Below are 22517 nucleotides of genomic sequence, written 5' to 3' on the forward strand. Positions count from 1 at the left end.
ATATTTGAAAAAATTGTTTAAAATTGATTTCGGATTCACACTTAGCATGACAGTAACACATTATTCCTCCTCCATGTATGGGGTTGAGATCGATTAATTTCCTCCTTCTTTGGCTTACCAGTTGAGGTCGAGATTAGATGAGTACTCATTAGCTAGCTAGCCACCTCCCTCATTGATTTCGATTAGTGAGGTTGTAGTTTGCTTTGTCATGGTGTACAACAGTATATTGATCGAAAATATTGTGTCATGACCTAAGATGTGTATGGATTGGCAACACTGTGTTTATTACATTATTTGACAAAATTGTATTATAAATGTGATTTGAAAATTGTGAAATATGAGTGTGAAATGTTTAAATTATGATTTATCAGTGAATATTTTATATTCAGCATTTTAAATTTTATTATGCACCACTGAGTAAATTATACTCAGCGATAGCTTATTTTGCTATCGCAGATAAAGAAAAGGAGAAAGCAGCAGAATAAGCTGCTATTGAGATAGAGACTCCGCTAAATTTTGTATGGGTATTATCCTATACACAATGTATTTATTTTGATGTAAATATTGTAGTGTCATATGTATTAATGTAAAATTAAGCAGTTGTACAATAAATTTGTAATAGTATTATTTTTGGATTTTATGTTTGCAAATTTAACTTGTGTATGTAATTTAAGTATTTTAAAGCAACAAGTATAAGTTTTATTTATTGGGAGTTGTGAAAATTATTTGAAAGTGCTTTTTATAAGGTTTTGAAGAACTGTTTTCTCAAAATATAGATGGTACTCTGCCGAAACTTTTACAAAATTTACAGAAAAATAAAAGTTGTCAAAAATTCTATCTAATATTTAAACTTCAAGTAAAAGTTTTGATTCCAACCAAAAGTGCTTACCACCTTCAAAAAGAAATAAAATTGTTTTAAATCCCTTATAGTGTATTTAATGGATTATCGGTAGGTGAAGTTTGGTAATTCATTAGGTATATTATGGGATCATGTTATGCCTTACAAAGGGGTAAGCTGTGACAAGTACTGCTATCTGTAGTCCCTAATTGGTATACCAACTGATCCAAATTAAATAAATAAGTTTAGGTATACTATGGAAAATTAAGCATTATTGATTTCCTATTAGACTTTTCATGTCAATTTGTAGTGGGGAAGTAGGTCCCACACACTTATTTCATGTGATGTTAACATGTAGTAACTTATTAGGGATAAGTCCTTATCAAAGAAAATTTATTTCATGAACCTTTCTTTAGGTTCTTTTTTTTTTGTATCTTACTTTTACCTATCAATTTGATCAGTTTGTAGCCACTGTTTGGCCACACTTCCTTCGTGAAGTTGTTCCTCTATATCTTGTCTTTATTTTCCCTTTTGAATCATGTCAATTAGGTTTTTAGAACTCAAGTTATGGTCAGATAACCATAAATGATTCATTTCCTAATTCTAGTTCCTTAACTAGGCAACTTTTGGACTTAAAATTCACCTAATTAATGGAACATGTTGTAGTTACTTTTAGGCATAGTGATCTTCATTGAAATTGTTTCCCTATGTCTTGTGGTCACTTGGAATTTTTAATCACAATTTTTCAAGTTTTTTTGGAATTATTAATGGTCAATTAACTGACCTGGACTCATGTAACCTGTGCCAACAGGATTTCAGTTTAGGACAGTGAATGCATATTAACTTTTAAGGTTCTTACATTCATAATTTGAGGAAAGTTTTTAAAACAAAGTTGGAGCCCTATTTCTTAGGTTTCCAGAACAGTATGGCTCATCCCAATTGGATTTTTCTAGTGAGAGGTATGACTAAAAGACTGTTCTGGGGTCAAACAAAGCTTGATCAGATTCCAGGTTTTAATGTATTGAAGTTTTCTAGCAATTTGACCTAGTTCTCTTGATTTCTGGGTTTTGGTCAAAATACCAATTTTATAGATCTATGTCTTGTGGAAATTTTTCCACTAGTTTCATTACATTTCAATTCTGGTAGACCATGTTATGTCCATTTTGCCAAAACTGGTCAGGTAAGTTTATGTCCAACAAATTTTTGGGCAACCCAGTTCTGGATAGTTTTGTGACCCAACTTGGGCTGGCAATTTGTTTTGGTTTAAGGCATTTATGGGCTCTATGGTCTTCATGAAAATTGTAGCCCTATATCTAAGCTTTCCAATGGTATAAATTTTAGGTCATTTGGACTAGTATAGAGGGAGTTATGACCAAATGAATGTGTACTGTTCATTTGGTCATTTTCAGAGTTCTGTGCACAGTCATCTGAATTGGGACAGTATTTAGGTCAAGTTTTGAATAGAATTTGGGCATGGTTTCCTCATGGAAAATGGAGTGTTTTGGGTATGGTTTCACCTCTAATTAGCCTCATACCAATTGGGGCAACACAAATTCAGTTATGGCTCAAAACTCAAGCTGGACTCAATGAGTCCCAAACTTGCAGAGAAAAGCACTCCCAATTTTTCAATTTCCTCCAACTCCCTTACTTCAATTGACATACATAGCACTTCTATAAGCAACAATTTCATCTCAACCAAGTCAAATTCTAACAATTTCACAAAAACCCCAATTCATGTACACAAACCCTAATTTCAATTATCCAATTTATACAAACTTAACTCATTCAAACTTCTAATCATATCAACTTATCAAACATCCTCATGGAACCAATTTTCATCAATTAAAAGCATCAAACCCCAAGGAGTTTAATGGCTGCCGAAATTAGGGTTCTTAAAATTCTTATCATTTGTTTTTAATTACATGTTATACTCACTCATTTCATCATGCTTACAAGACTTAAAGAAGAGACGGACTGGTATCTTGCACTTACCTCTTGTGACTCAACTTCAAGTTTCCCAAACTTCACTAATTCCGAATTTCTTTGTTTCAAATCTCTTTGTCTAGGTGTAGGATTAATTTTTTATGAAGGGGACTATGGGTTTTGGTGAGTGAATGAAGAGAGATTTAAGCTTAAAGCTTGATAAAAATGGTGAGAGAGAAGAAATGGAGAAGGTGACTTGTGGTAGGTGAGTTTTGTCTCTTATGTCTTATATATATATATATTTATATAAATATATAATTATATAATTATTGTACTTAATTTTTTTTATAATGTCATAAGTTTATTTTATTTTCTTTTCTTTTCTTCTCTTTTCGCTTCTTCTTCTTTTGTCATTTTCATAAATCAATTTTTAATTTTAATTATGTTAATTATTTTATTCTCTTGAATTTTCCTTAACATCTTTAATGTCATTTTACCTAAATAAACCTTTAGTTAGGTCCCAAAATTATTTCCTATATTTTCTTAAACTTTCTTTAACATCTTTAATGTCATTTTTACCTAAATAAACCTTTAATTAGGTCCCAAAATTATTTCCTATATTTTCTTAAATTTTCTTGACATTTATTTCATTAATTTATGTCTCCTCACTATAGTTTAAGTGTAGTTCCAGACATTCTAACTATCGGAATAGACATTAGTTGTCGGAGTAGTATAATGTACGGACTACCTACGGTGAGGGAGTTACAGTACTTGTCTTAATCTCATTAAGACAAGTGTCAAAGCTTGATTCAATCTTGAAAAAGTTGTCTTCAATCATAGGAAGACAAATGGCACATTCACATAGGAGCCACGTGTCACCGTGTGTAATTAACATTTTGCCCTTGTTTACAAATTTGGGTTCTCAACCTAAAATTGTAATTTCTCCCTTAAATTAATTTATATCACATATTAATTAATTAATTAATTAATCTCAATTAATTAATTTCACCATTTTGTTTATATTGTACATCCAACAACCTACATTTGGTTTCAAGTCATGCTAGGGACTTTGCAATCTTATTGCAAACCAATCCTATTTAATTAATTAATCAAACTCTTTAATTAATTAATTAAATGATACTTTAACTTGGTGATTTACTTGTGTAATTGTGTGACTTACTAGCCTCATTACTAATTGGTAATGAGAAATGATATTAACTCTTAATATCATTAGAACTCTCTCTTACTGTAAATGATTTCTCTAAATCACTTTAGGAATCTCATAGACCATGGTTGACATCTAGCATAGCATGCCATGACCACCCAATCAGTAATAAGGAATACCTTAAATGAACCTTTTAATCGTATGTTACCATGCATTAAGATCTCTCCGTTACAAAATCCTAATTCTAGCTGGAGTCATGGTTAATGTTAAACTCCATTTGTTATGAATCTTGTGTTCTCTTTTAATTTCAATTCTTAATTAATTAGACTTTCTTGTCAGAAACTCCTTTCTGGATAAGTCTATCTGCCCTAGCCAGGAACTTAAATCATCAAGAACAATTAAATGAACATAGGATTTTTTCTTATTCACTTAGGATAATGGATCCCATCTTGACAAACACCTATCTCCATATATAACTAGTAGGAGCCAACACGTGCCCATATATCCATATACAGTATAAGCATGAAAGCAGTATCAAACTCAAATCACCTATATACAAGATAACTGTGTTATCTTAGGTCTAAAGATTATATGCACTGATATGATATATGACAATGCATTGACAAGAGTAAACTCCACGTGTTTGTTATAAGCGTCACTGGTTTGGCCTACTTATCATTTATAAGTGCCTATCATGTTTGTTATGTGGCATGAGACTCACCACTCCAGCTTACTAATATCTCATACTAATACTTTGGGAAAAAACATTATTACAATCTATCTAGATAAATCATGTCCTTTGTGAAGTATCCTCGATTGTGAACCAATTTATGATACTTTATGCTAGAAATAATGTCACTCATATTCTTAACAACTTAAGAATAGAATTTCTAACAAAACATCAATGGATCTTTTCGATTACACATAAATATATTATGTAAACAGAAAAGTATAATTGCCTTTTATTAATAAAATATGTACAAGATACAAATAAAATGATATGCTCTAGGGCATACTGCTAACACACAGACCCGTGTAAACCATGGAGACCCATGTAAGTCTCTGCCTGGCTAGGATTGAGGAACTCTTTGTAAAGCAAAAGAACACGGGTCGTACACTTGGACCCGTGTAACCAGCAATGCCCCATGTAATCTTCTGTGCCAATACGAGTTATAATCTTCAAAGCTCCAGTAAGTTACACGGTCCTGGGCCGTGTAGTGATACACGGGTCGTGTATCAGCCGATAACTAGTTTCCTGATTTGGCTGTAGCTCCAGTTTTTAACAGAGAGAAGAGACTTCTAATGCTTTTGGGACTCTGAAAACCTAACTCTTGGCACTAAATATAAATAGAAGTAGCAGAAAGTAGAAAAGAAGATCCAGAGCTAGATAATAACACCTTCATCATTTTCTCACAGCTGCCTAGAAGAGTAGTGTATCAATATCAAGGAGAAGCCTTTAGCTGAAGTTCCACAAGATCAAAGCTGCAGATTTTCTTCGGTTCTTTTGTTTTATTTCTTTAAGTGGACTTTTATTGTTCTTTTATTTTATTTTTATTTTATTTGCTAAACTCACCATGAGTGAGTGATTTCCATATTCTTGAATTAGGAAAGTAACGCTTGTAATCATTATTATGGACAAATATTGAGTTTTATTTATTGGATTTGAGATTTATTCTTTGATATAATTTCTTGCAATTTAATGCATGCTATGTGTTAGTGCCCACTTAGTATTGATTATAGATATTAATTAAATAACTGAAAGGTAAAGATTAATATTAAAAAATTAAGATTTTGAACCTAGGAAATCTAGAGGCTAATAACCTTTGTAGAGTTCCATAATTAATCATAGGTTTTAAGGGTTTTTATTAGAACCGATCACCTATGAAAGTAGGATTTAGCTCTAATTGAGACACACCTTAGGTGCCTTGAGAGAGGACTAGGACACTTTAGGATTAATTTCCATGAAGGCAAATAATTCTCAATCCAATGAATAGACAAGATTACATCCATAATAAGGTTAAAGTGTGAAGTCTTAATTTTGGAATTATTTCAAAATAGATTATTCCATTTTAAATTCATTACCCTTTTTATTTCCAGTATTCAAAATAGACAAATTTCACTCCCCCAAAGTCGCTGTGTAGTCTGGTACTTACTAGTTAAATTCCTCGTGGGACAATACTCTACTCACTACTTTATTACTTGTTTGTGATTCGTGCACTTGCAGGGGTGAAAAAAAACCAGCAAACAAGCTTTTGGCACTATTCCTGGGGAATTTAATTTTAACAATATTAGGCGATAGATAATTTAGCTGATTTAAGCATTTTTATTTACTATTTAATTTTGTTTAATTCATTTTATTCGTTTATTTTCTCTCAGGTGATTGGTTTGGTGCATGACCTGAACAAAGCCAGAGGAAGAAGTTTTTTATTTGGATCCAGAGATAGATAGGACCCTAAGAACCATCAGGAGAGAAAGAAAATGCCAAGAACAAGATTAAGGAAATCCAGAAACTCCAATCATGGCTGACAACAACAATAATAGGCCAAGACTCTTAAAGGACTATAGAGCTTCATCTATACAAGAATTCTAACCTAGTGTTACAAAACCCACAGTGGATGTTAGCAATTTTGAATTAAAACCAGCATGGCTCCAAATGATCCAATAGACCCAGTTTAGGGGTTCACCAATAGAAGATCCACATTACCACCTCTAGTGCTTTCTTGTCCTATGTGACACATTCAAGATGAATGGAGTCTCTGATCAAGCTATAAGACTTAGAGTATTCCCAATCTCCCTTTTAGATAGAGCAAGGAAGTGGTTACTTTCTCAACCAGCTAGAACATTCACCACTTGGGAAGACCTCTCACAAGCTTTTCTAGCAAGGTATTTCCCACTTGTAAAGATTGTAAAGTTAAGGGTTGAACTCAACACCTTTAGGCAAAAGGAAGGTGAATCACTCTATGATGCATAGGAGAGGTATAAAGACTTATAGAGAGAATGTCCACACCATGGCATAGAGGATTGGCTTCTGGTTCAGAACTTCTATAATGGGCTACTGCCCTCTACAAGGGCACAGTAGATTTAGTTGTAGAAGGTGACTTGATGGAGAAAACAGTGGACCAAGCACTTAAACTTCTAGAGAGGGTCGCGTATCACAACTACGAGTGGTCAAATGAAATGGGCAATACAAGGAGAACAGCAGGGATTGTGGAAGTGGATGCCCTAAGCATGATAAATGCTCAATTTGACCAGCTCACAAAAAGGCTTTATAGAATGCAAGCTAATGCTATAGGGATGAACAACCAACACTATGACAGCTGTGGAGAAGGATATATGACTTCAGAATGTAACAACTTCAATGAACTCTTCACAGAATAGATGAATTATGTGAATAAAGGAGGGAACTTCAACCAGCAGGCGCTCAATCAGAACACCCTATGTTCGGTAGTGCATTCTCATTACAGTGACGATGTCTGTCGACAGACTAGGATGCTTGGAATTATATTTAAATATTAGTGTGGAGATATAATGTAGTGAAATACAATAGAGGAAAATACAAGAAAAAAAAAATAATAATAACAATGAAATGTAACCAAGTTAAACGAGCCAGCACCGCAGCGATGGGTGTGTTAGTAGTATGCCCTAGAGCATATCATTTAGTATGTATCTTGTACGTGTTTTATTAATAAAAGGCATTTCCACTTTTCCGTTTACATAATATATTTATGTGTAATAGAAAAGGTCCATTGATATTTTATTAGAAATTCTGTTCTTAAGTTGTTAAGAATATGAGTGACTGTATTTCTAGTACAAAGTATCATAAATAGGTTCACGATCGAGGATACTTCATAATAAGGACATGACTTATCTAGAAAGATTGTATTCATGTTTGTTCCCAAGTTATTTATATGAGATATAAATAAGATGGAATGGTGAGTCTCATGCCATATGACAAACATAATAGGCACTTATAAATGATAAGTAAGCCAAACCAGTGACACTTATGACAAGCACATGGAGTTTACTCTTGTCAATGTTTTGTCATAAATCATATCAGTGCATATAATCTTTAGACTTGAGATAGCACAGTTATCTTGTATATAGGTAGTTTGTGTTTGATACTGCTTTCATACTTGTACTGTGTATGAGTATATGGGCATGTGTTGGCTCCTACTAGTTATATATGGAGGTAGGTGTAGATCAAGATGGAATCTGTTCCTCTAAGTAAATAGAGATAAAATCCTATGTTCATTTAATTGTTCTTGATGTTTCAAGTTCCTAGCCAGGACAGATAGATTTAATCAGAAAAGAGTTTCTAATGAGAAAATCTTTTTAATCAAGAACTGGAATTAAAAGAGAACATAATATTCATAGTAAATGGAATTTGACATAAACCATGACTCCAGCTTGAGTTGGGATTTTGTAACAGAGAGATTCTAGTGCATGGTAACATATGATTATAGGTTCATTTAAGGTAAACCTTATTACTAATTGGGTGGCCATGGCATGCTATGCTAGGTGTTAACCATGGTCTATGAGGTGCATAAAATTATTAAGAGAAATCATTTATGGTAAGAAAGAGTTCTAATGGTATTAAGAGTTGATATCATATCTCATTGCCAATTAGTGATGACCTTAGTAAGTCACACACATACACAAGTCATCACCTAATTAAATATGATTTAATTAATTAATTAAAGAGTTTAATTGATTAATTAAATAGGTTTGGTTTGCAATTAGATTGCAAAGTCCCTAGCATGACTTGAAACCAAATCTAGATTATTGGATGTATAGTATAAGTTAAATTCATATTTAATTAAAGTGTTTAAATATGAATTTAATTAATGAGAAATTAATTAATAGAGATTAATTAATTAATTTATATTTGATATAAATTAATTAGAAGAAGAGAAATAATTATTTTGGGTTGAAAACTCAAAATTAAGACACAGGGGCATTTTGGTCATTTCATTTGTGACACGTGGCACCATGAGATGGTGACACATGGCATTACACATAAGCTTGCCAAATGTCTTTTAATCATGTAAGATGATTAAAATTAAGATTAAATATAGGTTTGACACTTGGCACAATGTGAGTGGCTCACTTAAACCTAGAGCTAATAAAAGGGTGACATGTGACAAGGGTTTAATGTGTTAACCTAGCTATATAAGTGTTGTTATGAGAAAAAAAATAAAACACAAACAGCAGCTGCTCCTTTATGCTGCCACCTTGGTGTGCAATTCTCTCCTCTTCTTCTTCTTCTCTCATCAATCCAAGAGATTAGAAAAACAATCTCTTGAATTAAGAACACCAGAAATTGTTTCTATTGTCCTGTTTACATCTCTAATACTTTAAAAGGCAGAACTTGATTTTCTATTTAATAGAAAAAGCTTTAGAAGCTGTTCAAGGGCTGCCATAGGTGTTCTTGGTGTTGACAAGCTAGAGGGATAACATTTGGTGTCCTGAAGACGAATCTCAAAGGCGCAAATGCACTGCAGTGCATCAAGAGGTTAGTGTGTTTGTACTTGATTTAATCTAGGGTTCTAAAATTAATTTGATTAATTTTAAAATCTTAAATGGAAAATACAAATCCAAAAACATATTAAAAGAGTTTTAATATGTTGTTTATCATTGAAATCAAATAGATAAAAATAAATCTTGCATGATGCATGTGACCCTAGGTGAAAATTTTTGAATTCAATGCTATAAACTTGTGTTTTTCACGCTTTCGTTCCTTCAATTGGTATCAGAGCCACTATAATTGCCATTTAGATTGTTGATTATATGATTTAATTATGTGTTTTGATCATGAGATGATTTATCCATTGCTGGTTGCAATGGATGTGTGTCGGCATGCTTGAAGAACACCATCAATGGTGCGCATGGTTTGGCTTCATAGGTGGTGCAAAGGTTTGACTTTTTAATTTGCAATTGTTGTATGATCTAAAAGCTCATTCTATGTCTAATTAAATTGTTTAATTAGAATTTTAATCACACAATTAAATTTTGATTCAAATCAGAATTTTAAAAATTGTTTGAATGTGATTCAAATCTGAATTTTAAAAGTTGTTTGAATGTGATTCAAATCTGAATTTTTAAAGTTATTTGAATCATATTTAAATCTGATTTTTTTAAAGTTGTTTGAATAATATTCAGATCTGAATTTTTAAAAATTGGTTGAATGTGATTCAAATCTGATTTTTTTAAAATTGTTTGAATGTGATTCAAATCTGAATTTTTAAGGTTGTTTGAATGTGATTCAAATATGAATTTTTAAATTTGTTTAAATGAGATTCAAATCTGAATTTTTAAATTTATTTGAATCATATTCAAATCTGGATTTTAAAGTTAAATATAAGATTTTCAATTTAATTTAAGTATGTATGTTTTTATTTAATTGTTAAATAGTGATATGCATGATGGATGATCATGGACTATAAAAGACCAATGTGATTAGATTTATTTCTTTTATGTTTCTTTGGGATTGTAAATTAATTAATTTATTTTAATTTATTTTGGGCATGTATTATTTAGTTTGTAATAATTTTTGTGTTGTAATTTTATTTATTTAAGTTCTTGTAAATTCGCCTTGGTATGCCAAGGATTACTATGTAATATTGGATTGCAAGAAGTTCAAGGAGGTCAAGAGCATTGGTGGGACCAGTGGGAGGAATTCAAGATCAAGTGTTGATTATGTACTCCTTCAGCAACTCTTGTAAAATGAATGAATGAAATGCACCTAGGAATGCCCTGATTCAATTCTTGGTGGCTCAGAATTGAATCCCTTAGAAAGTCCATGATCATACCATATTTACTGCTTATCCATGAATGCATGAGATGAATGGGAATGCATGCAATTATATGATAAATGCATGCTAAATGGATAATGTGCAAAGTGAGACCTTAATAGTAATTAGGGTGACCATAAAATCTTCCAAATAAATGATTAAGTTGGAAATGCTATAATTAAAGTAATTATAACATAGTCCCTCCATTAGGGCAATTATTTTAAGAAATTTTAAATAATTGTATAAGATGCAATTAATTTAAAAGATTTTCTTAAAAATAATTGTTAAGTATGAGATGTTGTAAATATGTAAATGGTTTGATGGCCAATATTGGATGTACCTGAGGACATTAAAATTATTTGCATAATTACTGGCTCAATGGGATCAACTTAACTAATGCAAGATAAGTCAATAATAGATGTACCTGAGATTTTGAGCACTAGGGGCTAGGTAAAGGATAGAATCTCACATGAGATGTGATGGGCAAGGAGTTGCTCTGTAACACCCCTATGTTCGGTAGTGCGTTTTACTGTTCCGGTGACTAGTGTTGTCCGGACAGCTAGGATACCTAGAACTACACTTCGATATGAGTGAGGAGATATAAAATAATGAAATACAAGAAAAGTAAATACAAGAAAAACAAAGGAAAAATAATAGCAAAGAAATGTAACAAAGTTAAGCGAGCCGTGAACCCTAGCAATGGGTGACCGCACTGGGAAGTCACGGCGTGGACTGTTGACTAGCCCTGGACCGCGGGAAACCCTGGAAAATATTTTTAAGACTTAAAGAGACATCAATTTAAGTATAAATACCATTAGAAATATTAAAGAAAAATTAATTAATTAGTACAAAGAAAAGTGAGAAATCGAAAAACGGACAAAACCCGGTGTTACCAGAAAATCGGGAATGCAACCCGAACAGGGGCATTGTGGTCATTTGACACCCCGGGTTATCTTTTGACCTAAATGTCCATTAAAAATAAATGATATTACACTTTAGAAATGTCATGAAAAATTAAATGGTGGTACATTATGTAAATAGTGAAGGAAATGAGATAAATGTGCAAATTAGGAAAATTGGAATATTTAATCATTAAGTTAAAGTGAGTGCTCTACTAACTCAAGTTTTGGGACACTTAATTAAGTTGTTTTGGATAGAAATTCAGTCCATCTTCTTCCTCCCAAATGACCAGCCGTGAGCCTCCATTAAAGAACCTCCATGGCCATCCATGGCCAAGCTCCATGCATGCTTGAAGTAAGCCAATTTCTTCCTAAGTTCCTTCATCAAAGTTAGTCTACACCACTTGGGCAGTAGATAGGCAGCAAGAAATTTAAGTTTTGGTGAGGTTTTGAAGAATTTCAAAAGTGGTAAATATGTATTTTTGATGCTTACTTCATTAAAGTTTGTGTGGATGTTATGGGTACTTGAATTGTGAAAAGAATTTTGAGGTTTGATGTTTAAAGGGAGAGCTGTATTTTTGGCAGCCATGGAAACTCTTTAAAGACAATTTATTTTTGCTTGTAAATGGTGGATTAAAGTATTAATTAAATGTTTATGTATGTAGGAAATCATTTGGGTGATGTATACTTAGTATATGTGAATGTGTATTGAAATTTGAATGCTTGGAAATTAAGGGAATGTAATGCATGAAATGGCAGCCTGGCTTGGTGAACCATAAGGATGTTATTTCATGTTTGGTTTATGGAATATTAATGTTGAATTGCAGTAGTTGTTAAGGCAGCTTGGGCATATGTATGATGGTGTAAGGTTGGACATGTAAATGAGCATGAATAGGTGATTAAATTGTTGTAATTGAGTTGACAAATTCTGCACTTATTGGTGTATGTTGAATGTGATTGCAAGCCGCAAAAATGATCAACAATATGTGCTAAAATATGTTTAGGTTATGGTACAAACTAGAATGGGCATGAATGTGAAGTTTGGTAAGTGTTAAAGGTGATCTTTGATGAGTATGAATAAAATGCAGAAGGGCAGTTTGTGTTTTGGGCCTAGAACTATAAGTGTGTGGCTCCATTTGGTATGAGACCAATTGGAGGTGAAACTAAGCACAAAATGTGCCAACTTTCATGAAGGAAGCTTGCCAAAATTCTGCTTGCAAGGTAGCTTGAAAAATGACAAAATCTGGATTAAGTGCAAATAAGCCTGAAAATTGACCATTTGGGCAGCAGTTAGTGTTTAGGCCAAAATTCACTCAAAACAGGTCCAATTGACCTGAAATTTTGACCATGAATAGTTAAGACCTATATCTACAAGTCTTATGAAGACACCAAAGCCCAGATATGACCATAAGCAAGTCAAACAGCTTGCACAAGTTCGGGTCCAAAAACTGGCCGAACCAAAATTGACCTAAAATGACCTAAAGTGACCAATTTTGATGCAATTGTACCAGCAATAGTAAAATGACCATAACTTGGTCTACATAACTCAGAATGACCTGAAATTTTGCCCCGCGTGCAATAAGACATAGATCTACAAGTTTGTAGTTTTGACCGAAACCTGAAAACCGAGGGAATTAGGTCGTCCGGCTAGGTCAAACTAGTATCCCAGAATCCAGCAAATTGCAAGAAAATGCAAGATACATGGAAATGAATTTGGTAACATGCACCGACTCTAAAAGGCTACGAATGTGACATATTAGTAACATTAAATCCTAATTTACCTAGAATGCATCGAGGGTCGACATATTAGGTTGACTAAGCAAATAATAGAATTCAGTGAGTTACTTATCAAGCATTATCGTTAGAGACAGTTTAAATGAGTACTGAAACACTTCAAATTGTGTTTCTCAGTTAGCAAAGACTCAGGGAAAGGGAAGTAAACACTGAGTCAAGGCCAGGAGATAGTTATCAGAGGTTTGTGCACAACAGTTATTTCTTTTGAATTTTTCAATTGAAATAAATTATGACTATTTGTATATTATTGTTTTCAATTATGGAAATGTGTTTGAATGGATACTTATTGCTTGAAAAGCATTGTAAATATTTTGAAACTATGGAAAATTGATTTAGTGTGATTTGTGAAAATTTGAAGTTAATTATGAATTGTGTTGCCATTTTGTGAATGAATTTATGACTTTAGAAATTTATTGGATTCTCACGAATCATTTGAATAAAATGTTTGGAATTGATTTTGTGTTCACACTTAGCATGACAGTATCATATCATTCCTTCTCCATTTATGGGGTTGTGATCATTTAGTTTGCTTCTCCATTTATGGAGTCGTGATCGTTTATTTTTCTCCCTCTCTGGTTTACCAGTTGAGGTGATCGGATGAGTACTCATTATATAGCTAGCTCCCTTCCTCATTGATTTCGATTAATGGGGTTGTGATTGCTTTGTCGTGGTGTACAACGCGGCATTGATCGGAAATTTTGTGTCATGGCTTAAGTTGTGTATGAATTGGCAACACTGTGTTCATAAATTATTTGACTAAATTGTGTTATTATGAGCTTTGATAATTTGTGAAATGGAGTTTAAATTCTTATTGACATTCACTGTCTTTTGAAGTTAACTATGTTTTGATCTCTGAGATTTATTGTGATATTGTGTTAAATTCCTTATGACATTCATTGTCTTGAATTTAACTATGATTTTACGTATCTATCATTTATATGATTTATGAACTGTGATTTAAAGTTGTATTTGGTTAATGTTGTGCACCACTGAGACATTGTCTCAGCGATAGCTTTTCATTGCTGTCGCAGGTAGACCGACAGACAGGGCAGCAGACTAGGCTGCTAGTACATCCAGCGAGAGATTATCGGGTATAATGAGTATACCACATTTTGCATTTTGTATTGTAATATATGACCATTGTATATACATAGTGTTCTTGGTTTTGAGCAGTTGTAAATTCAAATTGTACATTGAAGTTGTAAAATAATTATGAGTTATTTTGGCTTGTAAAAAAAATTGTATTATATTTCTTGTATCTCAGTCTTTGAAAAATCACTGTGGATTTGAGTTGAGAAATATGTTGTGTTGAGAAAAATGTTGGAGTTGAGATTTGGAAATATATTGAAGTGCTTTTTACAGGTTTTCTGAAGAACTGTTTTATCCAAAATACAGATGACGCTCTGCCAAAATTTTTACAGAAATTCCAAATAATTCAAATGTGTTAGTTCTATCACTTCAGTTCAAAAAAGGTTTTTAACACCTGTAAATAGTGCTCACCACTGTAAAAGAAGTAAGAAAAGTTTTTAAAATCCCTTGTAGTGTATTTAATAGGTTATCAATAGACGGAGTTGGTAATTCATTAGGTATAGTACGGGATCATGTTATGCCTTACAGAGGGGTAGGGTGTGACATGTTTTAGTGGTATCAGAGCTAGTTTTTAAATTCTATTTTCACATGTTACTTGAATATTCTTTCTTCATAGTACAACTGCTCAATATCATTGTTTGATACATACAGTATATTACATTATAAATATGCACTAACGAGAGGAAATCTCCTTGTGTTATTTGTTCGGGAGATCTAAGATCCTTGCATTGACCATGGAAGAGGGTGATCGTTCAGTCGATCAATCTATAGAGGCTGAGGTACAAGGGGATGCCCTAGCCCTACACAATGTCAGTGGATCAACCGCACCAGCCTCCGCAGTACCCCAGTTTCCTGCTCAGTTCGCTCAGCAGATGGCTGTAATGTTCCAACAAATTGCTGGTAATGCGCCTACTCAAGTGCCAATACAGACACCAGTGGTACAACCACAGTCTTCTGCAAGGCAGTATGACAAATTGATGAAATATGGGGCTACAGAGTTCAATGGGACAGTAGATCCTCTAGAGGTAGAACAGTGGTTAGAGAGAATGGATAGGGTGTTAAGAAGCTACATTGTATATAGGAGCTCAGATTTGAATACTCAGTATCTCTACTATAAGGGGATGCATATGACTGGTGGAAAACCATTCCCTATAGTCTGGTAGAACTTTCAGTGCTAACATGGAATGATTTCCTTCGGGAGTTCAGACAAAAATATATCCCTGATGCTTATGTGGACCAGAAGCTGCAAGAGTTCCTAAGTCTGAAACAGGGGAGTAGATCGGTGGCTGAATATGAAAGGGAATTTTCCCGCCTAAGCCATTATGCAGTAAGTCTACTTTCTACCAGTAGGGAGAGATGTAAGAGGTTTGAAACCGACTTGAAGCCTAGTATCAAATTACAAGTGGTCGGATTCAAACATAACAACTTCTCTGAGCTTATTTCTCAAGCACTAGAATTAGAAAGAATTGAATCTGAAGCAGCCCCTGAGAAAAAGAAATCAGAGAAGACAAAAAAAGAGGGAAAGTCAGTAGAACAGAGTTCCAGTGGTCCTACTGGGAAGAGGAAAAACTTTGGGGGACACAACAGAGGTGGTAAGAAGTCCGTTAGAGATAGATCTTCTGGACAGAAACTACCCCGATCCGATCAGCAAACTCAGCAGAAACCCAGAAATGTGCTGTCAGATCGACTTTGTGAAACTTGTGGTAAACCATATAGTGGGGTATGTTATAGAGCCGTAGGAGCACGTTTTAATTGTGGAGAGACTGGTCATTTTTGCTAGGGATTGTGTAAATCCATGTCATTCTGGATCATTTACTACACCAAAGGGATCAACCCAAGTTTCTACCCTAAAGAGTTCACCATCAGTTAGTAGAGGCAGAGGTAGAGGTAGGGGTAGTACACCTAGAAGTCAGAGTACTGTGAATCAGCCAGAACAGGGTGATGCTCTAGCTGGAGTATATGCTATACAGCAGAGAGAAGAGGCTTAGACTTTTAACATTATTGCTGGTACTTTCTCAAATAGTAAAAGATATATATATGTATTGTTTGACCTAGGGTCTGCATACTTTTATGTTAGTGTTAGAACTATATGTTTTATTGTTATTCCTTTACAGGGGGAATAAATTTTGATGCATTAGTGATTAGTCCTTTAAGATAAGGATTATGATAATAAGTGAAATTGGTTTTGAAAGAGTTTAGCGGCGAAAAGTATGTTCTAACACACCATAAATTATAAAGCTAAATGGCAAGCCTACTTAATGTAAGGCAAAAGGACGTAAAAGTAAGATACAGTAATGGAATTGCTCTAGATGAGAGCAAGAATGTTACTGTTAGTAATTGCTAATGGATATTGTAATCAGAATAAGATTCGAATATCAGTAAACTCGAAAAGGATAAAATATCAAAAAATTTGATCTATTGGGACGTATCGTAGTAAATATGCATTGTTCTTGATGTTTATACTATAAGCTACAGATTACAGTACTGACTTGAGATTATTGTATAGAGCTACGTACTACTCGATAATACACCAAGATGAGAATAGTTGCCAACGGCATCTGTTTTGGTATAGTTATGCCAGGACAGAATTTTTTTGTTGAAAATAAGTTTGAAAATCCTACTTAGGGATTTAAAACTCAAAAGTTAGAATATCGAAAGGTTATAGTTTAGTACAAAAGGGAAGTAAGTTATAGACTATTGACAGATAAAAGGAGTTATGGAAGTAAAAATTCAAACAGTTGGTTCAGATATAACAAAAAAAAAATGTTACGAATGTGAGGAAGACAATTGACTAGAATGGTCAGAGGACCAATGACTAGATAAATGATTCTAACATGACCTCAAGGGTCATTCAAGAAGTAACATGAACCGAAATATTAGACAATACAATAGTAAGAGAAGATTGGTGTTATACAAAAAAAAATGTTGTACTAGATTGTTAAAAATCTTATACAAATTTGAGGAAATGAAGATTATACGATCATATAGAAAGGAGAAAATAAACGTATGACTATTGTAAGATGGCTATTGGGTAAAATTTCGTGGACGAAATTTATTTAAGGGGGGGAGAATTGTAACATCCCTATGTTCGGTAGTGCGTTCTACTGTTCCGGTGACTAGTGTTGCCCGGACAGCTAGGATACCTAGAACAACACTTCGATATGAGTGAGTAGATATAAAATAATGAAATACAAGAAAAGTAAATACAAGAAAAACAAAGGAAAAATAATAGCAAAGAAATGTAACCAAGTTAAGCGAGCCGAGAACCCTAGCGATGGGTGACTGCACCGGAAGTCACGGAGTGGACCGTTGACTAGCCCTGGACCGCGGGGAACCCTGGAAAATATTTTTAAGACTTAAAGAGACATCAATTTAAGTATAAATAACATTAGAAATATTAAAGAAAAATTAATTAATTAGTACAAAGAAAAGTGAGAAATCGAAAAACGGACAAAACCCAGTGTTACCAGAACATCGAGAATGCAACCCAAACAGGGGCATTGTGGTCATTTGACACCCCGAGTTGTCTTTTGACCTAAATTTCCATTAAAAATAAATGATATTATACTTTAGAAATGTCATGAAAAATTAAATGGTGGTACATTATGTAAATAGTGAAGGAAATGAGATAAATGTGCAAATTAGGAAAATTGGAATATTTAATCATTAAGTTAAAGTGAGTGCTCCACTAACTCAAGTTTTGGCACAATTAATTAAGTCATTTTGGACAGAAATTCAGTCCATCTTCTTCCTCCCAAATGACCAGCCGTGAGCCTCCATTGAAGAACCTCCATGGCCATCCATGGCCAAGCTCCATGCATGCTTGAAGTAAGCCAATTTCTTCCTAAGTTCCTTCATCAAAGTTAGTCTACACCACTTGGGCAGTAGATAGGCAGCAAGAAATTTAAGTTTTGGTGAGGTTTTGAAGAATTTCAAAAGTGATAAATATGTATTTTTGATGCTTGCCTCATTAAAGTTTGTGTGGATGTTATGAGTACTTGAATTGTGGAAAGAATTTTGAGGTTTGATGTTTAAAGGGAGAGCTGTATTTTTGGCAGCCATGGAAACTCTTTAAAGACAGTTTATTTTTGCTTGTAAATGGTGGATTAAAGTATTGATTAAATGTTTATGTGTGTAAGAAATCATTTGGGTGATGTATACTTAGTATATGTGAATGTGTATTGAAATTTGAATGCTTGGAAATTAAGGGAATGTAATGCATGAAATGGCAGCCTGGCTTGGTGAACCATAAGGATGTTATTTCATGTTTGGTTTATGGAATATTAATTTTGAATTGCAGTAGTTGTTAAGGCAGCTTGGGCATATGTATGATGGTGTAAGGTTGTACATGTAAATGAGCATGAATAGGTGATTAAATTGTTGTAATTGAGTTGACAAATTCTGCACTTATTGGTGTATGTTGAATGTGATTGCAAGCCGCCAAAATGATCAACAATATATGGTAAAATATGTTTAGGTTATGGTACAAACCAGAATGGGCATGAATGTGAAGTTTGGTAAGTGTTAAAGGTGATCTTTGATGTGTATGAATAAAATGCAGAAGGGCAGTTTGTGTTTTGGGCCTAGAACTATAAGTGTGTGGCTCCATTTGGTATGAGACCAATTGGAGGTGAAACTAGGCACAAAATGTGCCAACTTTCATGAAGGAAGCTTGCCAAAATTCTGCTTGCAAGATAGCTTGAAAAATAACAAAATCCAGATTAAGTGCAAATAAGGCCTGAAAATTGACCATTTGGGCAGCAGTTAGTGTTTAGGCCATAAGTCACTCAAAACAAGTCCAATTGACCTGAAATTTTGACCATGAATAGTTAAGACCTATATCTACAAGTCTTATGAAGACACCAAAGCCAGAAATGACAATAAGCAAGTCAAATAGCTTGCACAAGTTCAGGTCCAAAAACTGGCCGAACCAAAATTGACCAAAAATGACCTAAAGTGACCAATTTTGATGCAATTTGACCAGCAATAGTAAAATGACCATAACTTGGTCTACATAACTCAGAATGAACTGAAATTTTTCCCCGCGTGCAATAAGACATAGATCTACAAGTTTGTAGTTTTGACCGAAACTTGAAAATCGAGGGAACTAGGTCGTCCGGCTAGGTCAAACTAGTATCCCAAAATCCAGCAAATTGCAAGAAAATGCAAGATACATGGAAATGAATTTGGTAACATGTACCAACCCTAAAAGGCTACGAATGTGACATATTAGTAACATTAAATCCTAATTTACCTAGAATGCATCGAGGGTCGACATATTAGGTTGACTAAGCAAATAATAGAATTCAGTGAGTTACTTATCAAGCATTATCGTTAGAGACAGTTTAAATGAGTACTGAAATACTTCAAATTATGTTTCTCAGTTAGCAAAGACTCAGGGAAAGGGAAGTAAACACTGAGTCAAGGCCAGGAGACAGTTATCAGAGGTTTGTGCACAACAGTTATTTCTTTTAAATTTTTCAATTGAAATAAATTATGACTATTTGTATATTATTATTTTCAATTATGGAAATGTGTTTGAATGGATACTTATTGCTTGAAAAGCATTGTAAATATTTTGAAACTGTGGAAAAATTGATTTAGTGTGATTTGTGAAAATTTGAAGTTAATTATGAATTGTGTTGCCATTTTGTGAATGAATTTATGACTTTAGAAATTTATTGGATTCTCACGAATCATTTGAATAAAATGTTTGGAATTGATTTTGTGTTCACACTTTGCATGACAGTATCATATCATTCCTTCTCCATTTATGGGGATGTGATCGTTTAGTTTCCTTCTCCATTTATGGAGTCGTGATCGTTTATTTTTCTCCCTCTCTGGTTTACCAGTTGAGGTGATCGGATGAGTACTCATTATATAGCTAGCTCCCTTCCTCATTGATTTTGAATAGTGGGGTTGTGATTACTTTGTCGTGGTGTACAATGCGGCATTGATCGGAAATTTCGTATCATGGCTTAAGTTGTGTATGAATTGGCAATACTGTGTTCGTAAATTATTTGACTAAATTGTGTTATTATGAGCTTTGATAATTTGTGAAATGGAGTTTAAATTCTTATTGACATTCACTGTCTTTTGAAGTTAGCTATGTTTTGATCTTTGAGATTTATTGTGATATTGTGTTAAATTCCTTATGACATTCATTGTCTTGAATTTAACTATGGTTTTATGTATCTATCATTTATATGATTTATGAACTGTGATTTAAAGTTGTATTTGGTTAATGTTGTGCACCACTAAGACATTGTCTCAGCAATAGCTTTTCATTGTTTATGTGAGTAGGCAAACAGACAGGGCAGCAGACTAGGCTGCTAGTACATCCAGCGAGAGATTATCGGGTATAATGAGTATACCACATTTTGCATTTTGTACTGTAATGTATGACCACTGTATGTAGATAGTGTTCTTGGTTTTGAGCAGTTGTAAATTCAAATTGTACATTGAAGTTGTAAAATAATTATGAGTTATTTTGGCTTGTAAAAAAAATTGTATTATATTTCTTGTATCTCAGTCTTTGAAAAATCACTGTGGATTTGAGTTGAGAAATATGTTGTGTTGAGAAAAATGTTGGAGTTGAGATTTGGAAATATATTGAAGTGCTTTTTACAGGTTTTCTGAAGAACTGTTTTATCCAAAATACAGATGGCACTCTGCCAAAATTTTTACAGAAATTCCAAATAATTCAAATGTGTTAGTTCTATCACTTCAGTTCAAAAAAGGTTTTTAACACCTATAAATAGTGCTCACCACTGTAAAAGAAGTAAGAAAAGTTTTTAAAATCCCTTGTAGTTTTTTTAATGGGTTATCAGTAGACGGAGTTGGTAATTCATTAGGTATACTACGAAATCATGTTATGCCTTACAGAGGGGTAGGGTGTGACATGCTCACTTATAGTTTATTGTAATTCCAATAATGGATGTACCTGAGGATGATCAATAGAATTATAATAATTCAATCACCCACTAGAAATCCATCCAACTAGGATTTCCGTTTTCTACTTTGGAAGTGTAGGATTCGCTAAGTTAGTGGGAGGACCAATTTGATTAAAAGACCATAATCATTTTGGTTAATTACTTGATACATTTACTAATTAATCTGGTTATTTTCTGCAGTTAATTTTCTGATAATAATGAGCACAGAACAACCACCACCATCTAATATCCTTGTAAGCATACTTGATCGCAATAGGTTGACAGGACCTAATCTCTCTGATTGGCTAAGAAATTTGAAACTTGTCCTGAACCTTGAACATATAGGATATGTTCTAAATTCAAATTTTCCTGGTCCCTTACCTCCAGAGGCCACACAAGAGGAACATGAAACTTTGGACAAGTGGAAGGAGCATGATATGAGAGCTAAGTGCTACATGCTTGCTTCCATGAGTAATGAGTTACAGAAGCAGCATGAGAACATGCAGAGTGCGAGTGAGATCCTCCTTCACCTACAAGAGTTGTATGGTGAGCACAGCAGGAACGCTAGGTATGAGATATCTAGGCAGCTATTCCGCATGAAGATGTCTGAGGGACAAAATGTTGGGGATTATGTCCACAAGATGACTCGACTGATTGAGCGGTTGGAACATCTTGACTTCAACATGGATTTCCAACTACAGACGGATTTGATCCTTCAGTCCCTTCCTGATTCTTTTGGGAATTTTGTGACAAATTTCCATATGACTAAACAGGAATGCACCTTAGCTGGTTTATTCAACATGCTGGTTATTGCCTAAAAGAATATGCCAGGCAATAAAGGAAAAGAGGTTACTTTGATTGCATCTTCTTCTACTGGAAAGTCTAACAAGAAGAAGGGCAATAAGAAAAAGAAACCTCAGATTCCTGAACCTTCTAAAAAAATAGCTAAACAGAAAAGGCAGACCAAAGCTGATGGAGGCAAAAGAAAGTGTTTCCACTGCTAGAAGGATGGGCACTGGAATAGGAACTACCCAGAGTATAGCAATCTAAAAGAATGCAATGCCATAGTGAAAATCAACTCAAGTT

General features: G+C 33.8%; 1 non-coding gene across 1 annotated transcript; it reads right to left on the bottom strand.

Annotated features, from left to right (window-relative positions):
* Positions 1 to 6834: 6834 nt before the first annotated feature.
* On the bottom strand, positions 6835 to 6941 carry LOC131182668 (small nucleolar RNA R71). The gene has a single exon (XR_009150930.1). It is a non-coding gene; the product is annotated as a small nucleolar RNA R71 (small nucleolar RNA).
* Between the last annotated feature and the right edge of the window lie 15576 nt (positions 6942 to 22517).

This window comes from Hevea brasiliensis, chromosome 8 (genome assembly GCF_030052815.1).
Source record: "Hevea brasiliensis isolate MT/VB/25A 57/8 chromosome 8, ASM3005281v1, whole genome shotgun sequence".
NCBI lineage: Eukaryota > Viridiplantae > Streptophyta > Magnoliopsida > Malpighiales > Euphorbiaceae > Hevea > Hevea brasiliensis.